Here is a 17,889-nt window from a genome sequence, read left to right as displayed (position 1 = left end):
AGGAAAAATGGCTCAAGCTAAAGTGTTATCCTTCAAAATTACTGTTGCCACCCTTTACTAAGGTCTTCATCCTAGCAGAACAGATTAGTTTGTCTTAGAAGTAAATTGTATATCATGTTATATGTAAAGTCTAAGAGCCTTAAAATACTTTCGATGCCAATTATTCTTGTGTTTTATGTTTAGATTACTGAATACTAAAAGAATGTTGTGCAAACAATACTTATTCTTCAAAGGAAGAGATGTACAAGAACACGAGGACATGCACTGAAACTGGAGGGAGGTAGACTTAGAGGAAATTTGAAGAAAAATTACTTCACAGAAAGGGTAGTTGATAAATAGAAAAGCCTCCCATCCAATGTTGTTGAAGCTAAACGGTGAAACAATTTAAACACGCTTGGGATAGGCATAAGAATATCCTTAAGAGAAATGTAAGGAGCAAATATGGTTGAAGTTGCCTAAAGGATACATGAAAAGGAGCAGACTACATGGGCCAAGTGGTTCTTATCTGCCATCAAATTCTTTTTCTATGTAATACATTATTTCAATAGGCAATTTCTATATGAACTGAACTTTAGAATTTTAAAACTAATCATAGTGTCTTTATCATTTAAGAATAATTTAATTAATTTAACTCTAATGTAATTTGATCTTGATTGGAATGCAGATGGGAAAATCGATCAATTCTTAGGTCTTTAACAGTTTCTATGCCCTTTAATTCATTCAATCATTGTGCTTCATATTGCTGAGAAATAAATGGGATCAAGATATCAATGTCTGGGAGAGGAAAGATTGAAAGACTGTGGATGTCCAGAGCATACTTCTCAATGTCGGTCATTTTGAGTGTAAAACATAACCAAAGAGTAAGAAAATATTGTCAGAAGTGGGATTTGATCCCACGCCTCTTTACAGAGACCAGAATTCCCATTAACTGGAAGAGTAGAATCTTGAGTCTGGTGTCTTAGACCGCTCGGCCATCCTGACATGCACATCAGTATGTCCAAACCTGCTTCCTGTTAGGGTTTATCATTTTACTATTTATATATTTGATTGTGATTTTGACAAATAATTTGGCCTTGTTGAAAATGGGGTCATTAAATCAAGATCTTAGATTAATACATTTCCTCTAAAAGCTGTTTCTTAAATAACATTAATTAGGAAAAATGGCTCAAGCTAAAGTGTTATCCTTCAAAATTACTGTTGCCACCCTTTACTAAGGTCTTCATCCTAGCAGAACAGATTAGTTTGTCATAGAAGTAAATTGTATATCACGTTATATGTAAAGTCTAAGAGCCTTAAAATACTTTCAATGCCAATTATTCTTGTGTTTTATGTTTAGATTACTGAATACTAAAAGAATGTTGTGCAAACAATACTTATTCTTCAAAGGAAGAGATGTACAAGAACACGAGGACATGCACTGAACCTGGAGGGAGGTAGACTTAGAGGAAATTTGATGAAAAATTACTTCACAGAAAGGGTAGTTGATAAATAGAAAAGCCTCCCATCCGATGTTGTTGAAGCTAAACGGTGAAACAATTTAAACACGCTTCGGATAGGCATAAGAATTTCCTTAAGAGAAATGTAAGGAGCAAATAGGGTTGAAGTTGGCTAAAGGATACATGAAAAGGAGCAGACTACATGGGCCAAGTGGTTCTTATCTGCCATCAAATTCTGTTTCTATGTAATACATTATTTCAATAGCCAATTTCTACATGAACTGAACTTTAGAATTTTAAAACTAATCATAGTGTCTTTATCATTTAAGAATAATTTAATTAATTTAACTCTAATGTAATTTGATCTTGATTGGAATGTAGATGGGAAAATCGATCAATTCTTAGGTCTTTAACAGTTTCTATGCCCTTTAATTCATTCAATCATTGTGCTTCATATTGCTTAGAAATAAATGGGATCAAGATATCAATGTCTGGGAGAGGAAAGATTGTAAGACTGTGGATGTCCTGAGCATACTTCTCAATGTCAGTCATTCTGAGTGTAAAACATAACCAAAGAGCAAAAATATATTGTCAGAAATGGGATTTGAACCTACGCCTCTTTACAGAGACCAGAATTCCCATTAACTGGAAGAGTAGAATCTTGAGTCTGGTGTCTTAGACCGCTCGGCCATCCTGACAAGCACATCAGTATGTCCAAACCTGCTTCCTGTTAGGGTTTATCATTTTACTATTTATATTTTTGATTGTGATTTTGACAAATAATTTGGACTTGTTGAAAAAGGGGTCATTAAATCAAGATCTTAGATTAATGCATTTCCTCTAAAAGCTGTTTCTAAAATAACATTATTTAGGAAAAATGGCTCAAGCTAAAGTGTTATCCTTCAAAATTACTGTTGCCACCCTTTACTAAGGTCTTCATCCTAGCAGAACAGATTAGTTTGTCTTAGAAGTAAATTGTATATCATGTTATATGTAAAGTCTAAGAGCCTTAAAATACTTTCGATGCCAATTATTCTTGTGTTTTATGTTTAGATTACTGAATACTAAAAGAATGTTGTGCAAACAATATTTATTCTTCAAAGGAAGAGATGTACAAGAACATGAGGACATGCACTGAAACTGAAGGGAGGTAGACTTAGAGGAAATTTGAAGAAAAATTACTTCACAGAAAGGGTAATTGATAAATAGAAAAGCCTCCCATCCGATGTTGTTGAAGCTAAATGGTGAAACAATTTAAATACGCTTGGGATAGGCATAAGAATATCCTTAAAAGAAATGTAAGGAGCAAATAGGGTTGAAGTTGCCTAAAGGATACATGAAAAGTAGCAGACTACGTGGGCCAAGTGGTTCTTATCTGCCATCAAATTCTGTTTCTATGTAAAACATTATTTCAACCGCCAACTTCTACATGAACTGAACTTTAGAATTTTAAAACTAATCATAGTGTCTTTATCATTTAAGAATAATTTAATTAATTTAAGTCTAATGTAATTTGATCTTGATTGGAATGTAGATGGGAAAATCGATCAATTCTTAGGTCTTTAACAGTTTCTATGCCCTTTAATTCATTCAATCATTGTGCTTCATATTGCTTAGAAATAAATGGGATCAAGATATCAATGTCTGGGAGAGGAAAGATTGAAAGACTGTGGCTGTCCTGAGCATACTTCTCAATGTCGGTCATTTTGAGTGTAAAACATAACCAAAGAGCAAGAAAATATTGTCAGAAGTGGGATTTGAACCCACACCTCTTTACAGAGACCAGAATTCCCATTAACTGGAAGAGTAGAATCTTGAGTCTGGCGCCTTAGACCGCTCGGCCATCCTGACATGCACGTCAGTATGTCCAAACCTGCTTCCTGTTAGGGTTTATCATTTTACTATTTATATTTTTGATTGTGATTTTGACAAATAATTTGGCCTTGTTGAAAAAGGGGTCATTAAATCAAGATCTTAGATTAATGCATTTCCTCTAAAAGCTGTTTCTTAAATAACATTATTTAGGAAAAATGGCTCAAGCTAAAGTATTATCTTTCAAAATTACTGTTGCCACCCTTTACTAAGGTCTTCATCCTAGCAGAACCGATTAGTTTGTCTTAGAAGTAAATTGTATATCACGTTATATGTAAAGTCTAAGACCCTTAAAATACTTTCGATGCCAATTATTCTTGTGTTTTATGTTTAGATTACTGAATACTAAAAGAATGTTGTGCAAACAATACTTATTCTTCAAAGGAAGAGATGTACAAGAACACGAGGACATGCACTGAAACTGGAGGGAGGTAGACTTAGAGGAAATTTGATGAAAAATTACTTCACAGAAAGGGTAGTTGATAAATAGAAAAGCCTCCCATCCGATGTTGTTGAAGCTAAACAGTGAAACAATTTAAACACGCTTCGGATAGGCATAAGAATATCCTTAAGAGAAATGTAAGTTGCAAATAGGGTTGAAGTTGGCTAAAGGATACATGAAAAGGAGCAGACTACATGGGCCAAGTGGTTCTTATCTGCCATCAAATTCTGTTTCTATGTAATACATTATTTCAATAGCCAATTTCTACATGAACTGAACTTTAGAATTTTAAAACTAATCATAGTGTCTTTATCATTTAAGAATAATTTAATTAATTTAACTCTAATGTAATTTGATCTTGATTGGAATGTAGATGGGAAAATCGATCAATTCTTAGGTCTTTAACAGTTTCTATGCCCTTTAATTCATTCAATCATTGTGCTTCATATTGCTTAGAAATAAATGGGATCAAGATATCAATGTCTGGGAGAGGAAAGATTGAAAGACTGTGGATGTCCTGAGCATACTTCTCAATGTCAGTCATTCTGAGTGTAAGACATAACCAAAGAGCAAAAATATATTGTCAGAAATGGGATTTGAACCTACGCCTCTTTACAGAGACCAGAATTCCCATTAACTGGAAGAGTAGAATCTTGAGTCTGGTGTCTTAGACCGCTCGGCCATCCTGACAAGCACATAAGTATATCCAAACCTGCTTCCTGTTAGGGTTTATCATTTTACTATTTATATTTTTGATTGTGATTTTGACAAATAATTTGGCCTTGTTGAAAAAGGGGTCATTAAATCAAGATCTTAGATTAATGCATTTCCTCTAAAAGCTGTTTCTAAAATAACATTATTTAGGAAAAATGGCTCAAGCTAAAGTGTTATCCTTCAAAATTACTGTTGCCACCCTTTACTAAGGTCTTCATCGTAGCAGAACAGATTAGTTTGTCTTAGAAGTAAATTGTATATCATGTTATATGTAAAGTCTAAGAGCCTTAAAATACTTTCGATGCCAATTATTCTTGTGTTTTATGTTTAGATTACTGAATACTAAAAGAATGTTGTGCAAACAATCCTTATTCTTCAAAGGAAGAGATGTACAAGAACACGAGGACATGCACTGAAACTGGAGGGAGGTAGACTTAGAGGAAATTTGAAGAAAAATTACTTTACAGAAAGGGTAGTTGATAAATAGAAAAGCCTCCCATCCGATGTTGTTGAAGCTAAATGGTGAAACAATTTAAACATGCTTGGGATAGGCATAAGAATATCCTTAAGAGAAATGTAAGGAGCAAATAGGATTGAAGTTGCCTAAAGGATACATGAAAAGGAGCAGACTACGTGGGCCAAGTGGTTCTTATCTGCCATCAAATTCTGTTTCTATGTAAAACATTATTTCAACAGTCAATTTCTACATGAACTGAACTTTAGAATTTTAAAACTAATCATAGTGTCTTTATCATTTAAGAATAATTTAATTAATTTAAGTCTAATGTAATTTGATCTTGATTGGAATGTAGATGGGAAAATCGATCAATTCTTAGGTCTTTAACAGTTTCTATGCCCTTTAATTCATTCAACCATTGTGCTTCATATTGCTTAGAAATAAATGGGATCAAGATATCAATGTCTGGGAGAGGAAAGATTGAAAGACTGTGGATGTCCTGAGCATACTTCTCAATGTCGGTCATTTTGAGTGTAAAACATAACCAAAGAGCAAGAAAATATTGTCAGAAGTGGGATTTGAACCCACGCCTCTTTACAGAGACCAGAATTCCCATTAACTGGAAGAGTAGAATCTTGAGTCTGGCGCCTTAGACCGCTCAGCCATCCTGACAAGCACATCCGTATGTCCGAACCTGCTGTCTGTTAGGGTTTATCAATTTACTATTTATATTTTTGATTGTGATTTTGACAAATATTTTGGACTTGTTGAAAGAGGGGTCATTAAATCAAGATCTTAGATTAATGCATTTCCTCTAAAAGCTGTTTCTAAAATAACATTATTTAGGAAAAATGGCTCAAGCTAAAGTGTTATCCTTCAAAATTACTGTTGCCACCCTTTACTAAGGTCTTCATCCTAGCAGAACAGATTAGTTTGTCTTAGAAGTAAATTGTATATCATGTTATATGTAAAGTCTAAGAGCCTTAAAATACTTTCGATGCCAATTATTCTTGTGTTTTATGTTTAGATTACTGAATACTAAAAGAATGTAGTGCAAACAATACTTATTCTTCAAAGGAAGAGATGTACAAGAACACGAGGACATGCACTGAAACTGGAGGGAGGTAGACTTAGAGGAAATTTGAAGAAAAATTACTTCACAGAAAGGGTAGTTGATAAATAGAAAAGCCTCCCATCCAATGTTGTTGAAGCTAAACGGTGAAACAATTTAAACACGCTTCGGATAGGCATAAGAATATCCTTAAGAGAAATGTAAGGAGCAAATATGGTTGAAGTTGCCTAAAGGATACATGAAAAGGAGCAGACTACATGGGCCAAGTGGTTCTTATCTGCCATCAAATTCTGTTTCTATGTAATACATTATTTCAATAGCCAATTTCTATATGAACTGAACTTTAGAATTTTAAAACTAATCATAGTTTCTTTATCATTTAAGAATAATTTAATTAATTTAACTCTAATGTAATTTGATCTTGATTGGAATGCAGATGGGAAAATCGATCAATTCTTAGGTCTTTAACAGTTTCTATGCCCTTTAATTCATTCAATCATTGTGCTTCATATTGCTGAGAAATAAATGGGATCAAGATATCAATGTCTGGGAGGAAAGATTGAAAGACTGTGGATGTCCTGAGCATACTTCTCAATGTCGGTCATTTTGAGTGTAAAACATAACAAAAGAGTAAGAAAATATTGTCAGAAGTGGGATTTGAACCCACTTCTCTTTACAGAGACCAGAATTCCCATTAACTGGAAGAGTAGAATCTTGAGTCTGGTGTCTTAGACCGCTCGGCCATCCTGACATGCACATCAGTATGTCCAAACCTGCTTCCTGTTAGGGTTTATCATTTTACTATTTATATATTTGATTGTGATTTTGACAAATAATTTGGCCTTGTTGAAAATGGGGTCATTAAATCAAGATCTTAGATTAATACATTTCCTCTAAAAGCTGTTTCTTAAATAACATTAATTAGGAAAAATGGCTCAAGCTAAAGTGTTATCCTTCAAAATTACTGTTGCCACCCTTTACTAAGGTCTTCATCCTAGCAGAACAGATTAGTTTGTCATAGAAGTAAATTGTATATCACGTTATATGTAAAGTCTAAGAGCCTTAAAATACTTTCAATGCCAATTATTCTTGTGTTTTATGTTTAGATTACTGAATACTAAAAGAATGTTGTGCAAACAATACTTATTCTTCAAAGGAAGAGATGTACAAGAACACGAGGACATGCACTGAACCTGGAGGGAGGTAGACTTAGAGGAAATTTGATGAAAAATTACTTCACAGAAAGGGTAGTTGATAAATAGAAAAGCCTCCCATCCGATGTTGTTGAAGCTAAACGGTGAAACAATTTAAACACGCTTCGGATAGGCATAAGAATTTCCTTAAGAGAAATGTAAGGAGCAAATAGGGTTGAAGTTGGCTAAAGGATACATGAAAAGGAGCAGACTACATGGGCCAAGTGGTTCTTATCTGCCATCAAATTCTGTTTCTATGTAATACATTATTTCAATAGCCAATTTCTACATGAACTGAACTTTAGAATTTTAAAACTAATCATAGTGTCTTTATCATTTAAGAATAATTTAATTAATTTAACTCTAATGTAATTTGATCTTGATTGGAATGTAGATGGGAAAATCGATCAATTCTTAGGTCTTTAACAGTTTCTATGCCCTTTAATTCATTCAATCATTGTGCTTCATATTGCTTAGAAATAAATGGGATCAAGATATCAATGTCTGGGAGAGGAAAGATTGTAAGACTGTGGATGTCCTGAGCATACTTCTCAATGTCAGTCATTCTGAGTGTAAAACATAACCAAAGAGCAAAAATATATTGTCAGAAATGGGATTTGAACCTACGCCTCTTTACAGAGACCAGAATTCCCATTAACTGGAAGAGTAGAATCTTGAGTCTGGTGTCTTAGACCGCTCGGCCATCCTGACAAGCACATCAGTATGTCCAAACCTGCTTCCTGTTAGGGTTTATCATTTTACTATTTATATTTTTGATTGTGATTTTGACAAATAATTTGGACTTGTTGAAAAAGGGGTCATTAAATCAAGATCTTAGATTAATGCATTTCCTCTAAAAGCTGTTTCTAAAATAACATTATTTAGGAAAAATGGCTCAAGCTAAAGTGTTATCCTTCAAAATTACTGTTGCCACCCTTTACTAAGGTCTTCATCCTAGCAGAACAGATTAGTTTGTCTTAGAAGTAAATTGTATATCATGTTATATGTAAAGTCTAAGAGCCTTAAAATACTTTCGATGCCAATTATTCTTGTGTTTTATGTTTAGATTACTGAATACTAAAAGAATGTTGTGCAAACAATATTTATTCTTCAAAGGAAGAGATGTACAAGAACATGAGGACATGCACTGAAACTGAAGGGAGGTAGACTTAGAGGAAATTTGAAGAAAAATTACTTCACAGAAAGGGTAATTGATAAATAGAAAAGCCTCCCATCCGATGTTGTTGAAGCTAAATGGTGAAACAATTTAAATACGCTTGGGATAGGCATAAGAATATCCTTAAAAGAAATGTAAGGAGCAAATAGGGTTGAAGTTGCCTAAAGGATACATGAAAAGTAGCAGACTACGTGGGCCAAGTGGTTCTTATCTGCCATCAAATTCTGTTTCTATGTAAAACATTATTTCAACCGCCAACTTCTACATGAACTGAACTTTAGAATTTTAAAACTAATCATAGTGTCTTTATCATTTAAGAATAATTTAATTAATTTAAGTCTAATGTAATTTGATCTTGATTGGAATGTAGATGGGAAAATCGATCAATTCTTAGGTCTTTAACAGTTTCTATGCCCTTTAATTCATTCAATCATTGTGCTTCATATTGCTTAGAAATAAATGGGATCAAGATATCAATGTCTGGGAGAGGAAAGATTGAAAGACTGTGGCTGTCCTGAGCATACTTCTCAATGTCGGTCATTTTGAGTGTAAAACATAACCAAAGAGCAAGAAAATATTGTCAGAAGTGGGATTTGAACCCACACCTCTTTACAGAGACCAGAATTCCCATTAACTGGAAGAGTAGAATCTTGAGTCTGGCGCCTTAGACCGCTCGGCCATCCTGACATGCACGTCAGTATGTCCAAACCTGCTTCCTGTTAGGGTTTATCATTTTACTATTTATATTTTTGATTGTGATTTTGACAAATAATTTGGCCTTGTTGAAAAAGGGGTCATTAAATCAAGATCTTAGATTAATGCATTTCCTCTAAAAGCTGTTTCTTAAATAACATTATTTAGGAAAAATGGCTCAAGCTAAAGTATTATCTTTCAAAATTACTGTTGCCACCCTTTACTAAGGTCTTCATCCTAGCAGAACCGATTAGTTTGTCTTAGAAGTAAATTGTATATCACGTTATATGTAAAGTCTAAGACCCTTAAAATACTTTCGATGCCAATTATTCTTGTGTTTTATGTTTAGATTACTGAATACTAAAAGAATGTTGTGCAAACAATACTTATTCTTCAAAGGAAGAGATGTACAAGAACACGAGGACATGCACTGAAACTGGAGGGAGGTAGACTTAGAGGAAATTTGATGAAAAATTACTTCACAGAAAGGGTAGTTGATAAATAGAAAAGCCTCCCATCCGATGTTTTTGAAGCTAAACAGTGAAACAATTTAAACACGCTTCGGATAGGCATAAGAATATCCTTAAGAGAAATGTAAGTTGCAAATAGGGTTGAAGTTGGCTAAAGGATACATGAAAAGGAGCAGACTACATGGGCCAAGTGGTTCTTATCTGCCATCAAATTCTGTTTCTATGTAATACATTATTTCAATAGCCAATTTCTACATGAACTGAACTTTAGAATTTTAAAACTAATCATAGTGTCTTTATCATTTAAGAATAATTTAATTAATTTAACTCTAATGTAATTTGATCTTGATTGGAATGTAGATGGGAAAATCGATCAATTCTTAGGTCTTTAACAGTTTCTATGCCCTTTAATTCATTCAATCATTGTGCTTCATATTGCTTAGAAATAAATGGGATCAAGATATCAATGTCTGGGAGAGGAAAGATTGAAAGACTGTGGATGTCCTGAGCATACTTCTCAATGTCAGTCATTCTGAGTGTAAGACATAACCAAAGAGCAAAAATATATTGTCAGAAATGGGATTTGAACCTACGCCTCTTTACAGAGACCAGAATTCCCATTAACTGGAAGAGTAGAATCTTGAGTCTGGTGTCTTAGACCGCTCGGCCATCCTGACAAGCACATCAGTATATCCAAACCTGCTTCCTGTTAGGGTTTATCATTTTACTATTTATATTTTTGATTGTGATTTTGACAAATAATTTGGCCTTGTTGAAAAAGGGGTCATTAAATCAAGATCTTAGATTAATGCATTTCCTCTAAAAGCTGTTTCTAAAATAACATTATTTAGGAAAAATGGCTCAAGCTAAAGTGTTATCCTTCAAAATTACTGTTGCCACCCTTTACTAAGGTCTTCATCGTAGCAGAACAGATTAGTTTGTCTTAGAAGTAAATTGTATATCATGTTATATGTAAAGTCTAAGAGCCTTAAAATACTTTCGATGCCAATTATTCTTGTGTTTTATGTTTAGATTACTGAATACTAAAAGAATGTTGTGCAAACAATCCTTATTCTTCAAAGGAAGAGATGTACAAGAACACGAGGACATGCACTGAAACTGGAGGGAGGTAGACTTAGAGGAAATTTGAAGAAAAATTACTTTACAGAAAGGGTAGTTGATAAATAGAAAAGCCTCCCATCCGATGTTGTTGAAGCTAAATGGTGAAACAATTTAAACATGCTTGGGATAGGCATAAGAATATCCTTAAGAGAAATGTAAGGAGCAAATAGGATTGAAGTTGCCTAAAGGATACATGAAAAGGAGCAGACTACGTGGGCCAAGTGGTTCTTATCTGCCATCAAATTCTGTTTCTATGTAAAACATTATTTCAACAGTCAATTTCTACATGAACTGAACTTTAGAATTTTAAAACTAATCATAGTGTCTTTATCATTTAAGAATAATTTAATTAATTTAAGTCTAATGTAATTTGATCTTGATTGGAATGTAGATGGGAAAATCGATCAATTCTTAGGTCTTTAACAGTTTCTATGCCCTTTAATTCATTCAACCATTGTGCTTCATATTGCTTAGAAATAAATGGGATCAAGATATCAATGTCTGGGAGAGGAAAGATTGAAAGACTGTGGATGTCCTGAGCATACTTCTCAATGTCGGTCATTTTGAGTGTAAAACATAACCAAAGAGCAAGAAAATATTGTCAGAAGTGGGATTTGAACCCACGCCTCTTTACAGAGACCAGAATTCCCATTAACTGGAAGAGTAGAATCTTGAGTCTGGCGCCTTAGACCGCTCAGCCATCCTGACAAGCACATCCGTATGTCCGAACCTGCTGTCTGTTAGGGTTTATCAATTTACTATTTATATTTTTGATTGTGATTTTGACAAATATTTTGGACTTGTTGAAAGAGGGGTCATTAAATCAAGATCTTAGATTAATGCATTTCCTCTAAAAGCTGTTTCTAAAATAACATTATTTAGGAAAAATGGCTCAAGCTAAAGTGTTATCCTTCAAAATTACTGTTGCCACCCTTTACTAAGGTCTTCATCCTAGCAGAACAGATTAGTTTGTCTTAGAAGTAAATTGTATATCATGTTATATGTAAAGTCTAAGAGCCTTAAAATACTTTCGATGCCAATTATTCTTGTGTTTTATGTTTAGATTACTGAATACTAAAAGAATGTAGTGCAAACAATACTTATTCTTCAAAGGAAGAGATGTACAAGAACACGAGGACATGCACTGAAACTGGAGGGAGGTAGACTTAGAGGAAATTTGAAGAAAAATTACTTCACAGAAAGGGTAGTTGATAAATAGAAAAGCCTCCCATCCAATGTTGTTGAAGCTAAACGGTGAAACAATTTAAACACGCTTCGGATAGGCATAAGAATATCCTTAAGAGAAATGTAAGGAGCAAATATGGTTGAAGTTGCCTAAAGGATACATGAAAAGGAGCAGACTACATGGGCCAAGTGGTTCTTATCTGCCATCAAATTCTGTTTCTATGTAATACATTATTTCAATAGGCAATTTCTATATGAACTGAACTTTAGAATTTTAAAACTAATCATAGTTTCTTTATCATTTAAGAATAATTTAATTAATTTAACTCTAATGTAATTTGATCTTGATTGGAATGCAGATGGGAAAATCGATCAATTCTTAGGTCTTTAACAGTTTCTATGCCCTTTAATTCATTCAATCATTGTGCTTCATATTGCTGAGAAATAAATGGGATCAAGATATCAATGTCTGGGAGGAAAGATTGAAAGACTGTGGATGTCCTGAGCATACTTCTCAATGTCGGTCATTTTGAGTGTAAAACATAACAAAAGAGTAAGAAAATATTGTCAGAAGTGGGATTTGAACCCACTTCTCTTTACAGAGACCAGAATTCCCATTAACTGGAAGAGTAGAATCTTGAGTCTGGTGTCTTAGACCGCTCGGCCATCCTGACATGCACATCAGTATGTCCAAACCTGCTTCCTGTTAGGGTTTATCATTTTACTATTTATATATTTGATTGTGATTTTGACAAATAATTTGGCCTTGTTGAAAATGGGGTCATTAAATCAAGATCTTAGATTAATACATTTCCTCTAAAAGCTGTTTCTTAAATAACATTAATTAGGAAAAATGGCTCAAGCTAAAGTGTTATCCTTCAAAATTACTGTTGCCACCCTTTACTAAGGTCTTCATCCTAGCAGAACAGATTAGTTTGTCATAGAAGTAAATTGTATATCACGTTATATGTAAAGTCTAAGAGCCTTAAAATACTTTCAATGTCAATTATTCTTGTGTTTTATGTTTAGATTACTGAATACTAAAAGAATGTTGTGCAAACAATACTTATTCTTCAAAGGAAGAGATGTACAAGAACACGAGGACATGCACTGAACCTGGAGGGAGGTAGACTTAGAGGAAATTTGATGAAAAATTACTTCACAGAAAGGGTAGTTGATAAATAGAAAAGCCTCCCATCCGATGTTGTTGAAGCTAAACGGTGAAACAATTTAAACACGCTTCGGATAGGCATAAGAATATCCTTAAGAGAAATGTAAGGAGCAAATAGGGTTGAAGTTGGCTAAAGGATACATGAAAAGGAGCAGACTACATGGGCCAAGTGGTTCTTATCTGCCATCAAATTCTGTTTCTATGTAATACATTATTTCAATAGCCAATTTCTACATGAACTGAACTTTAGAATTTTAAAACTAATCATAGTGTCTTTATCATTTAAGAATAATTTAATTAATTTAACTCTAATGTAATTTGATCTTGATTGGAATGCAGATGGGAAAATCGATCAATTCTTAGGTCTTTAAAAGTTTCTATGCCCTTTAATTCATTCAATCATTGTGCTTCTTATTGCTTAGAAATAAATGGGATCAAGATATCAATGTCTGGGAGAGGAAAGATTGTAAGACTGTGGATGTCCTGAGCATATTTCTCAATGTCAGTCATTCTGAGTGTAAAACATAACCAAAGAGCAAAAATATATTGTCAGAAATGGGATTTGAACCTACGCCTCTTTACAGAGACCAGAATTCCCATTAACTGGAAGAGTAGAATTTTGAGTCTGTTGTCTTAGACCGCTCGGCCATCCTGACAAGCACATCAGTATGTCCAAACCTGCTTCCTGTTAGGGTTTATCATTTTACTATTTATATTTTTGATTTTGATTTTGACAAATAATTTGGCCTTGTTGAAAAAGGGGTCATTAAATCAAGATCTTATATTAATGCATTTCCTCTAAAAGCTGTTTCTAAAATAACATTATTTAGGAAAAATGTCTCAAGCTAAAGTGTTATCCTTCAAAATTACTTTTGCCACCCTTTACTAAGGTCTTCATCCTAGCAGAACAGATTAGTTTGTCTTAGAAGTAAATTGTATATCATGTTATATGTAAAGTCTAAGAGCCTTAAAATACTTTCGATGCCAATTATTCTTGTGTTTTATGTTTAGATTACTGAATACTAAAAGAATGTTGTGCAAACAATACTTATTCTTCAAAGGAAGAGATGTACAAGAACACGAGGACATGCACTGAAACTGGAGGGAGGTAGACTTAGAGGAAATTTGAAGAAAAATTACTTCACAGAAAGGGTAGTTGATAAATAGAAAAGCCTCCCATCCAATGTTGTTGAAGCTAAACGGTGAAACAATTTAAACACGCTTCGGATAGGCATAAGAATATCCTTAAGAGAAATGTAAGGAGCAAATATGGTTGAAGTTGCCTAAAGGATACATGAAAAGGAGCAGACTACATGGGCCAAGTGGTTCTTATCTGCCATCAAATTCTTTTTCTATGTAATACATTATTTCAATAGGCAATTTCTATATGAACTGAACTTTAGAATTTTAAAACTAATCATAGTGTCTTTATCATTTAAGAATAATTTAATTAATTTAACTCTAATGTAATTTGATCTTGATTGGAATGCAGATGGGAAAATCGATCAATTCTTAGGTCTTTAACAGTTTCTATGCCCTTTAATTCATTCAATCATTGTGCTTCATATTGCTGAGAAATAAATGGGATCAAGATATCAATGTCTGGGAGAGGAAAGATTGAAAGACTGTGGATGTCCAGAGCATACTTCTCAATGTCGGTCATTTTGAGTGTAAAACATAACCAAAGAGTAAGAAAATATTGTCAGAAGTGGGATTTGATCCCATGCCTCTTTACAGAGACCAGAATTCCCATTAACTGGAAGAGTAGAATCTTGAGTCTGGTGTCTTAGACCGCTCGGCCATCCTGACATGCACATCAGTATGTCCAAACCTGCTTCCTGTTAGGGTTTATCATTTTACTATTTATATATTTGATTGTGATTTTTACAAATAATTTGGCCTTGTTGAAAATGGGGTCATTAAATCAAGATCTTAGATTAATACATTTCCTCTAAAAGCTGTTTCTTAAATAACATTAATTAGGAAAAATGGCTCAAGCTAAAGTGTTATCCTTCAAAATTACTGTTGCCACCCTTTACTAAGGTCTTCATCCTAGCAGAACAGATTAGTTTGTCATAGAAGTAAATTGTATATCACGTTATATGTAAAGTCTAAGAGCCTTAAAATACTTTCAATGCCAATTATTCTTGTGTTTTATGTTTAGATTACTGAATACTAAAAGAATGTTGTGCAAACAATACTTATTCTTCAAAGGAAGAGATGTACAAGAACACGAGGACATGCACTGAACCTGGAGGGAGGTAGACTTAGAGGAAATTTGATGAAAAATTACTTCACAGAAAGGGTAGTTGATAAATAGAAAAGCCTCCCATCCGATGTTGTTGAAGCTAAACGGTGAAACAATTTAAACACGCTTCGGATAGGCATAAGAATTTCCTTAAGAGAAATGTAAGGAGCAAATAGGGTTGAAGTTGGCTAAAGGATACATGAAAAGGAGCAGACTACATGGGCCAAGTGGTTCTTATCTGCCATCAAATTCTGTTTCTATGTAATACATTATTTCAATAGCCAATTTCTACATGAACTGAACTTTAGAATTTTAAAACTAATCATAGTGTCTTTATCATTTAAGAATAATTTAATTAATTTAACTCTAATGTAATTTGATCTTGATTGGAATGTAGATGGGAAAATCGATCAATTCTTAGGTCTTTAACAGTTTCTATGCCCTTTAATTCATTCAATCATTGTGCTTCATATTGCTTAGAAATAAATGGGATCAAGATATCAATGTCTGGGAGAGGAAAGATTGTAAGACTGTGGATGTCCTGAGCATACTTCTCAATGTCAGTCATTCTGAGTGTAAAACATAACCAAAGAGCAAAAATATATTGTCAGAAATGGGATTTGAACCTACGCCTCTTTACAGAGACCAGAATTCCCATTAACTGGAAGAGTAGAATCTTGAGTCTGGTGTCTTAGACCGCTCGGCCATCCTGACAAGCACATCAGTATGTCCAAACCTGCTTCCTGTTAGGGTTTATCATTTTACTATTTATATTTTTGATTGTGATTTTGACAAATAATTTGGCCTTGTTGAAAAAGGGGTCATTAAATCAAGATCTTAGATTAATGCATTTCCTCTAAAAGCTGTTTCTTAAATAACATTATTTAGGAAAAATGGCTCAAGCTAAAGTATTATCTTTCAAAATTACTGTTGCCACCCTTTACTAAGGTCTTCATCCTAGCAGAACCGATTAGTTTGTCTTAGAAGTAAATTGTATATCACGTTATATGTAAAGTCTAAGACCCTTAAAATACTTTCGATGCCAATTATTCTTGTGTTTTATGTTTAGATTACTGAATACTAAAAGAATGTTGTGCAAACAATACTTATTCTTCAAAGGAAGAGATGTACAAGAACACGAGGACATGCACTGAAACTGGAGGGAGGTAGACTTAGAGGAAATTTGATGAAAAATTACTTCACAGAAAGGGTAGTTGATAAATAGAAAAGCCTCCCATCCGATGTTGTTGAAGCTAAACAGTGAAACAATTTAAACACGCTTCGGATAGGCATAAGAATATCCTTAAGAGAAATGTAAGGAGCAAATAGGGTTGAAGTTGGCTAAAGGATACATGAAAAGGAGCAGACTACATGGGCCAAGTGGTTCTTATCTGCCATCAAATTCTGTTTCTATGTAATACATTATTTCAATAGCCAATTTCTACATGAACTGAACTTTAGAATTTTAAAACTAATCATAGTGTCTTTATCATTTAAGAATAATTTAATTAATTTAACTCTAATGTAATTTGATCTTGATTGGAATGTAGATGGGAAAATCGATCAATTCTTAGGTCTTTAACAGTTTCTATGCCCTTTAATTCATTCAATCATTGTGCTTCATATTGCTTAGAAATAAATGGGATCAAGATATCAATGTCTGGGAGAGGAAAGATTGAAAGACTGTGGATGTCCTGAGCATACTTCTCAATGTCAGTCATTCTGAGTGTAAAACATAACCAAAGAGCAAAAATATATTGTCAGAAATGGGATTTGAACCTACGCCTCTTTACAGAGACCAGAATTCCCATTAACTGGAAGAGTAGAATCTTGAGTCTGGTGTCTTAGACCGCTCGGCCATCCTGACAAGCACATCAGTATATCCAAACCTGCTTCCTGTTAGGGTTTATCATTTTACTATTTATATTTTTGATTGTGATTTTGACAAATAATTTGGCCTTGTTGAAAAAGGGGTCATTAAATCAAGATCTTAGATTAATGCATTTCCTCTAAAAGCTGTTTCTAAAATAACATTATTTAGGAAAAATGGCTCAAGCTAAAGTGTTATCCTTCAAAATTACTGTTGCCACCCTTTACTAAGGTCTTCATCCTAGCAGAACAGATTAGTTTGTCTTAGAAGTAAATTGTATATCATGTTATATGTAAAGTCTAAGAGCCTTAAAATACTTTCGATGCCAATTATTCTTGTGTTTTATGTTTAGATTACTGAATACTAAAAGAATGTTGTGCAAAAAATAATTATTCTTCAAAGGAAGAGATGTACAAGAACACGAGGACATGCACTGAAACTGGAGGGAGGTAGACTTAGAGGAAATTTGAAGAAAAATTACTTCACAGAAAGGGTAGTTGATAAATAGAAAAGCCTCCCATCCAATGTTGTTGAAGCTAAACGGTGAAACAATTTAAACATGCTTTGGATAGGCATAAGAATATCCTTAAGAGAAATGTAAGGAGCAAATATGGTTGAAGTTGCCTAAAGGATACATGAAAAGGAGCAGACTACATGGGCCAAGTGGTTCTTATCTGCCATCAAATTCTGTTTCTATGTAATACATTATTTCAATAGCCAATTTCTATATGAACTGAACTTTAGAATTTTAAAACTAATCATAGTGT

General features: G+C 33.7%; 4 non-coding genes across 4 annotated transcripts; all 4 read right to left on the bottom strand.

Moving 5' to 3' along the window:
* Positions 1–3,178: 3,178 nt before the first annotated feature.
* TRNAL-CAA (transfer RNA leucine (anticodon CAA)) lies at positions 3,179–3,287 on the bottom strand. Its single transcript has 2 exons — positions 3,250–3,287; positions 3,179–3,224 (listed from the first exon to the last, which is right to left on the bottom strand). It is a non-coding gene; the product is annotated as a tRNA-Leu (tRNA).
* A 2,197-nt stretch (positions 3,288–5,484) lies between these two features.
* On the bottom strand, positions 5,485–5,593 carry TRNAL-CAA (transfer RNA leucine (anticodon CAA)). Its single transcript has 2 exons — positions 5,556–5,593; positions 5,485–5,530 (listed from the first exon to the last, which is right to left on the bottom strand). It is a non-coding gene; the product is annotated as a tRNA-Leu (tRNA).
* Positions 5,594–8,941: 3,348 nt separating this feature from the next.
* Positions 8,942–9,050, bottom strand: TRNAL-CAA (transfer RNA leucine (anticodon CAA)). The gene is made up of 2 exons: positions 9,013–9,050; positions 8,942–8,987 (listed from the first exon to the last, which is right to left on the bottom strand). It is a non-coding gene; the product is annotated as a tRNA-Leu (tRNA).
* A 2,197-nt stretch (positions 9,051–11,247) lies between these two features.
* On the bottom strand, positions 11,248–11,356 carry TRNAL-CAA (transfer RNA leucine (anticodon CAA)). The gene is made up of 2 exons: positions 11,319–11,356; positions 11,248–11,293 (listed from the first exon to the last, which is right to left on the bottom strand). It is a non-coding gene; the product is annotated as a tRNA-Leu (tRNA).
* Positions 11,357–17,889: the final 6,533 nt, after the last annotated feature.

This window comes from Taudactylus pleione, unplaced genomic scaffold, assembly GCF_031769625.1.
Source record: "Taudactylus pleione unplaced genomic scaffold, aTauple2 ptg000612l, whole genome shotgun sequence".
Taxonomy (NCBI): Eukaryota; Metazoa; Chordata; class Amphibia; order Anura; family Myobatrachidae; genus Taudactylus; species Taudactylus pleione.
The sequence above is the reverse complement of the archived record's forward strand: the minus strand, read 5'-3'. Positions and strand labels throughout refer to the sequence as shown.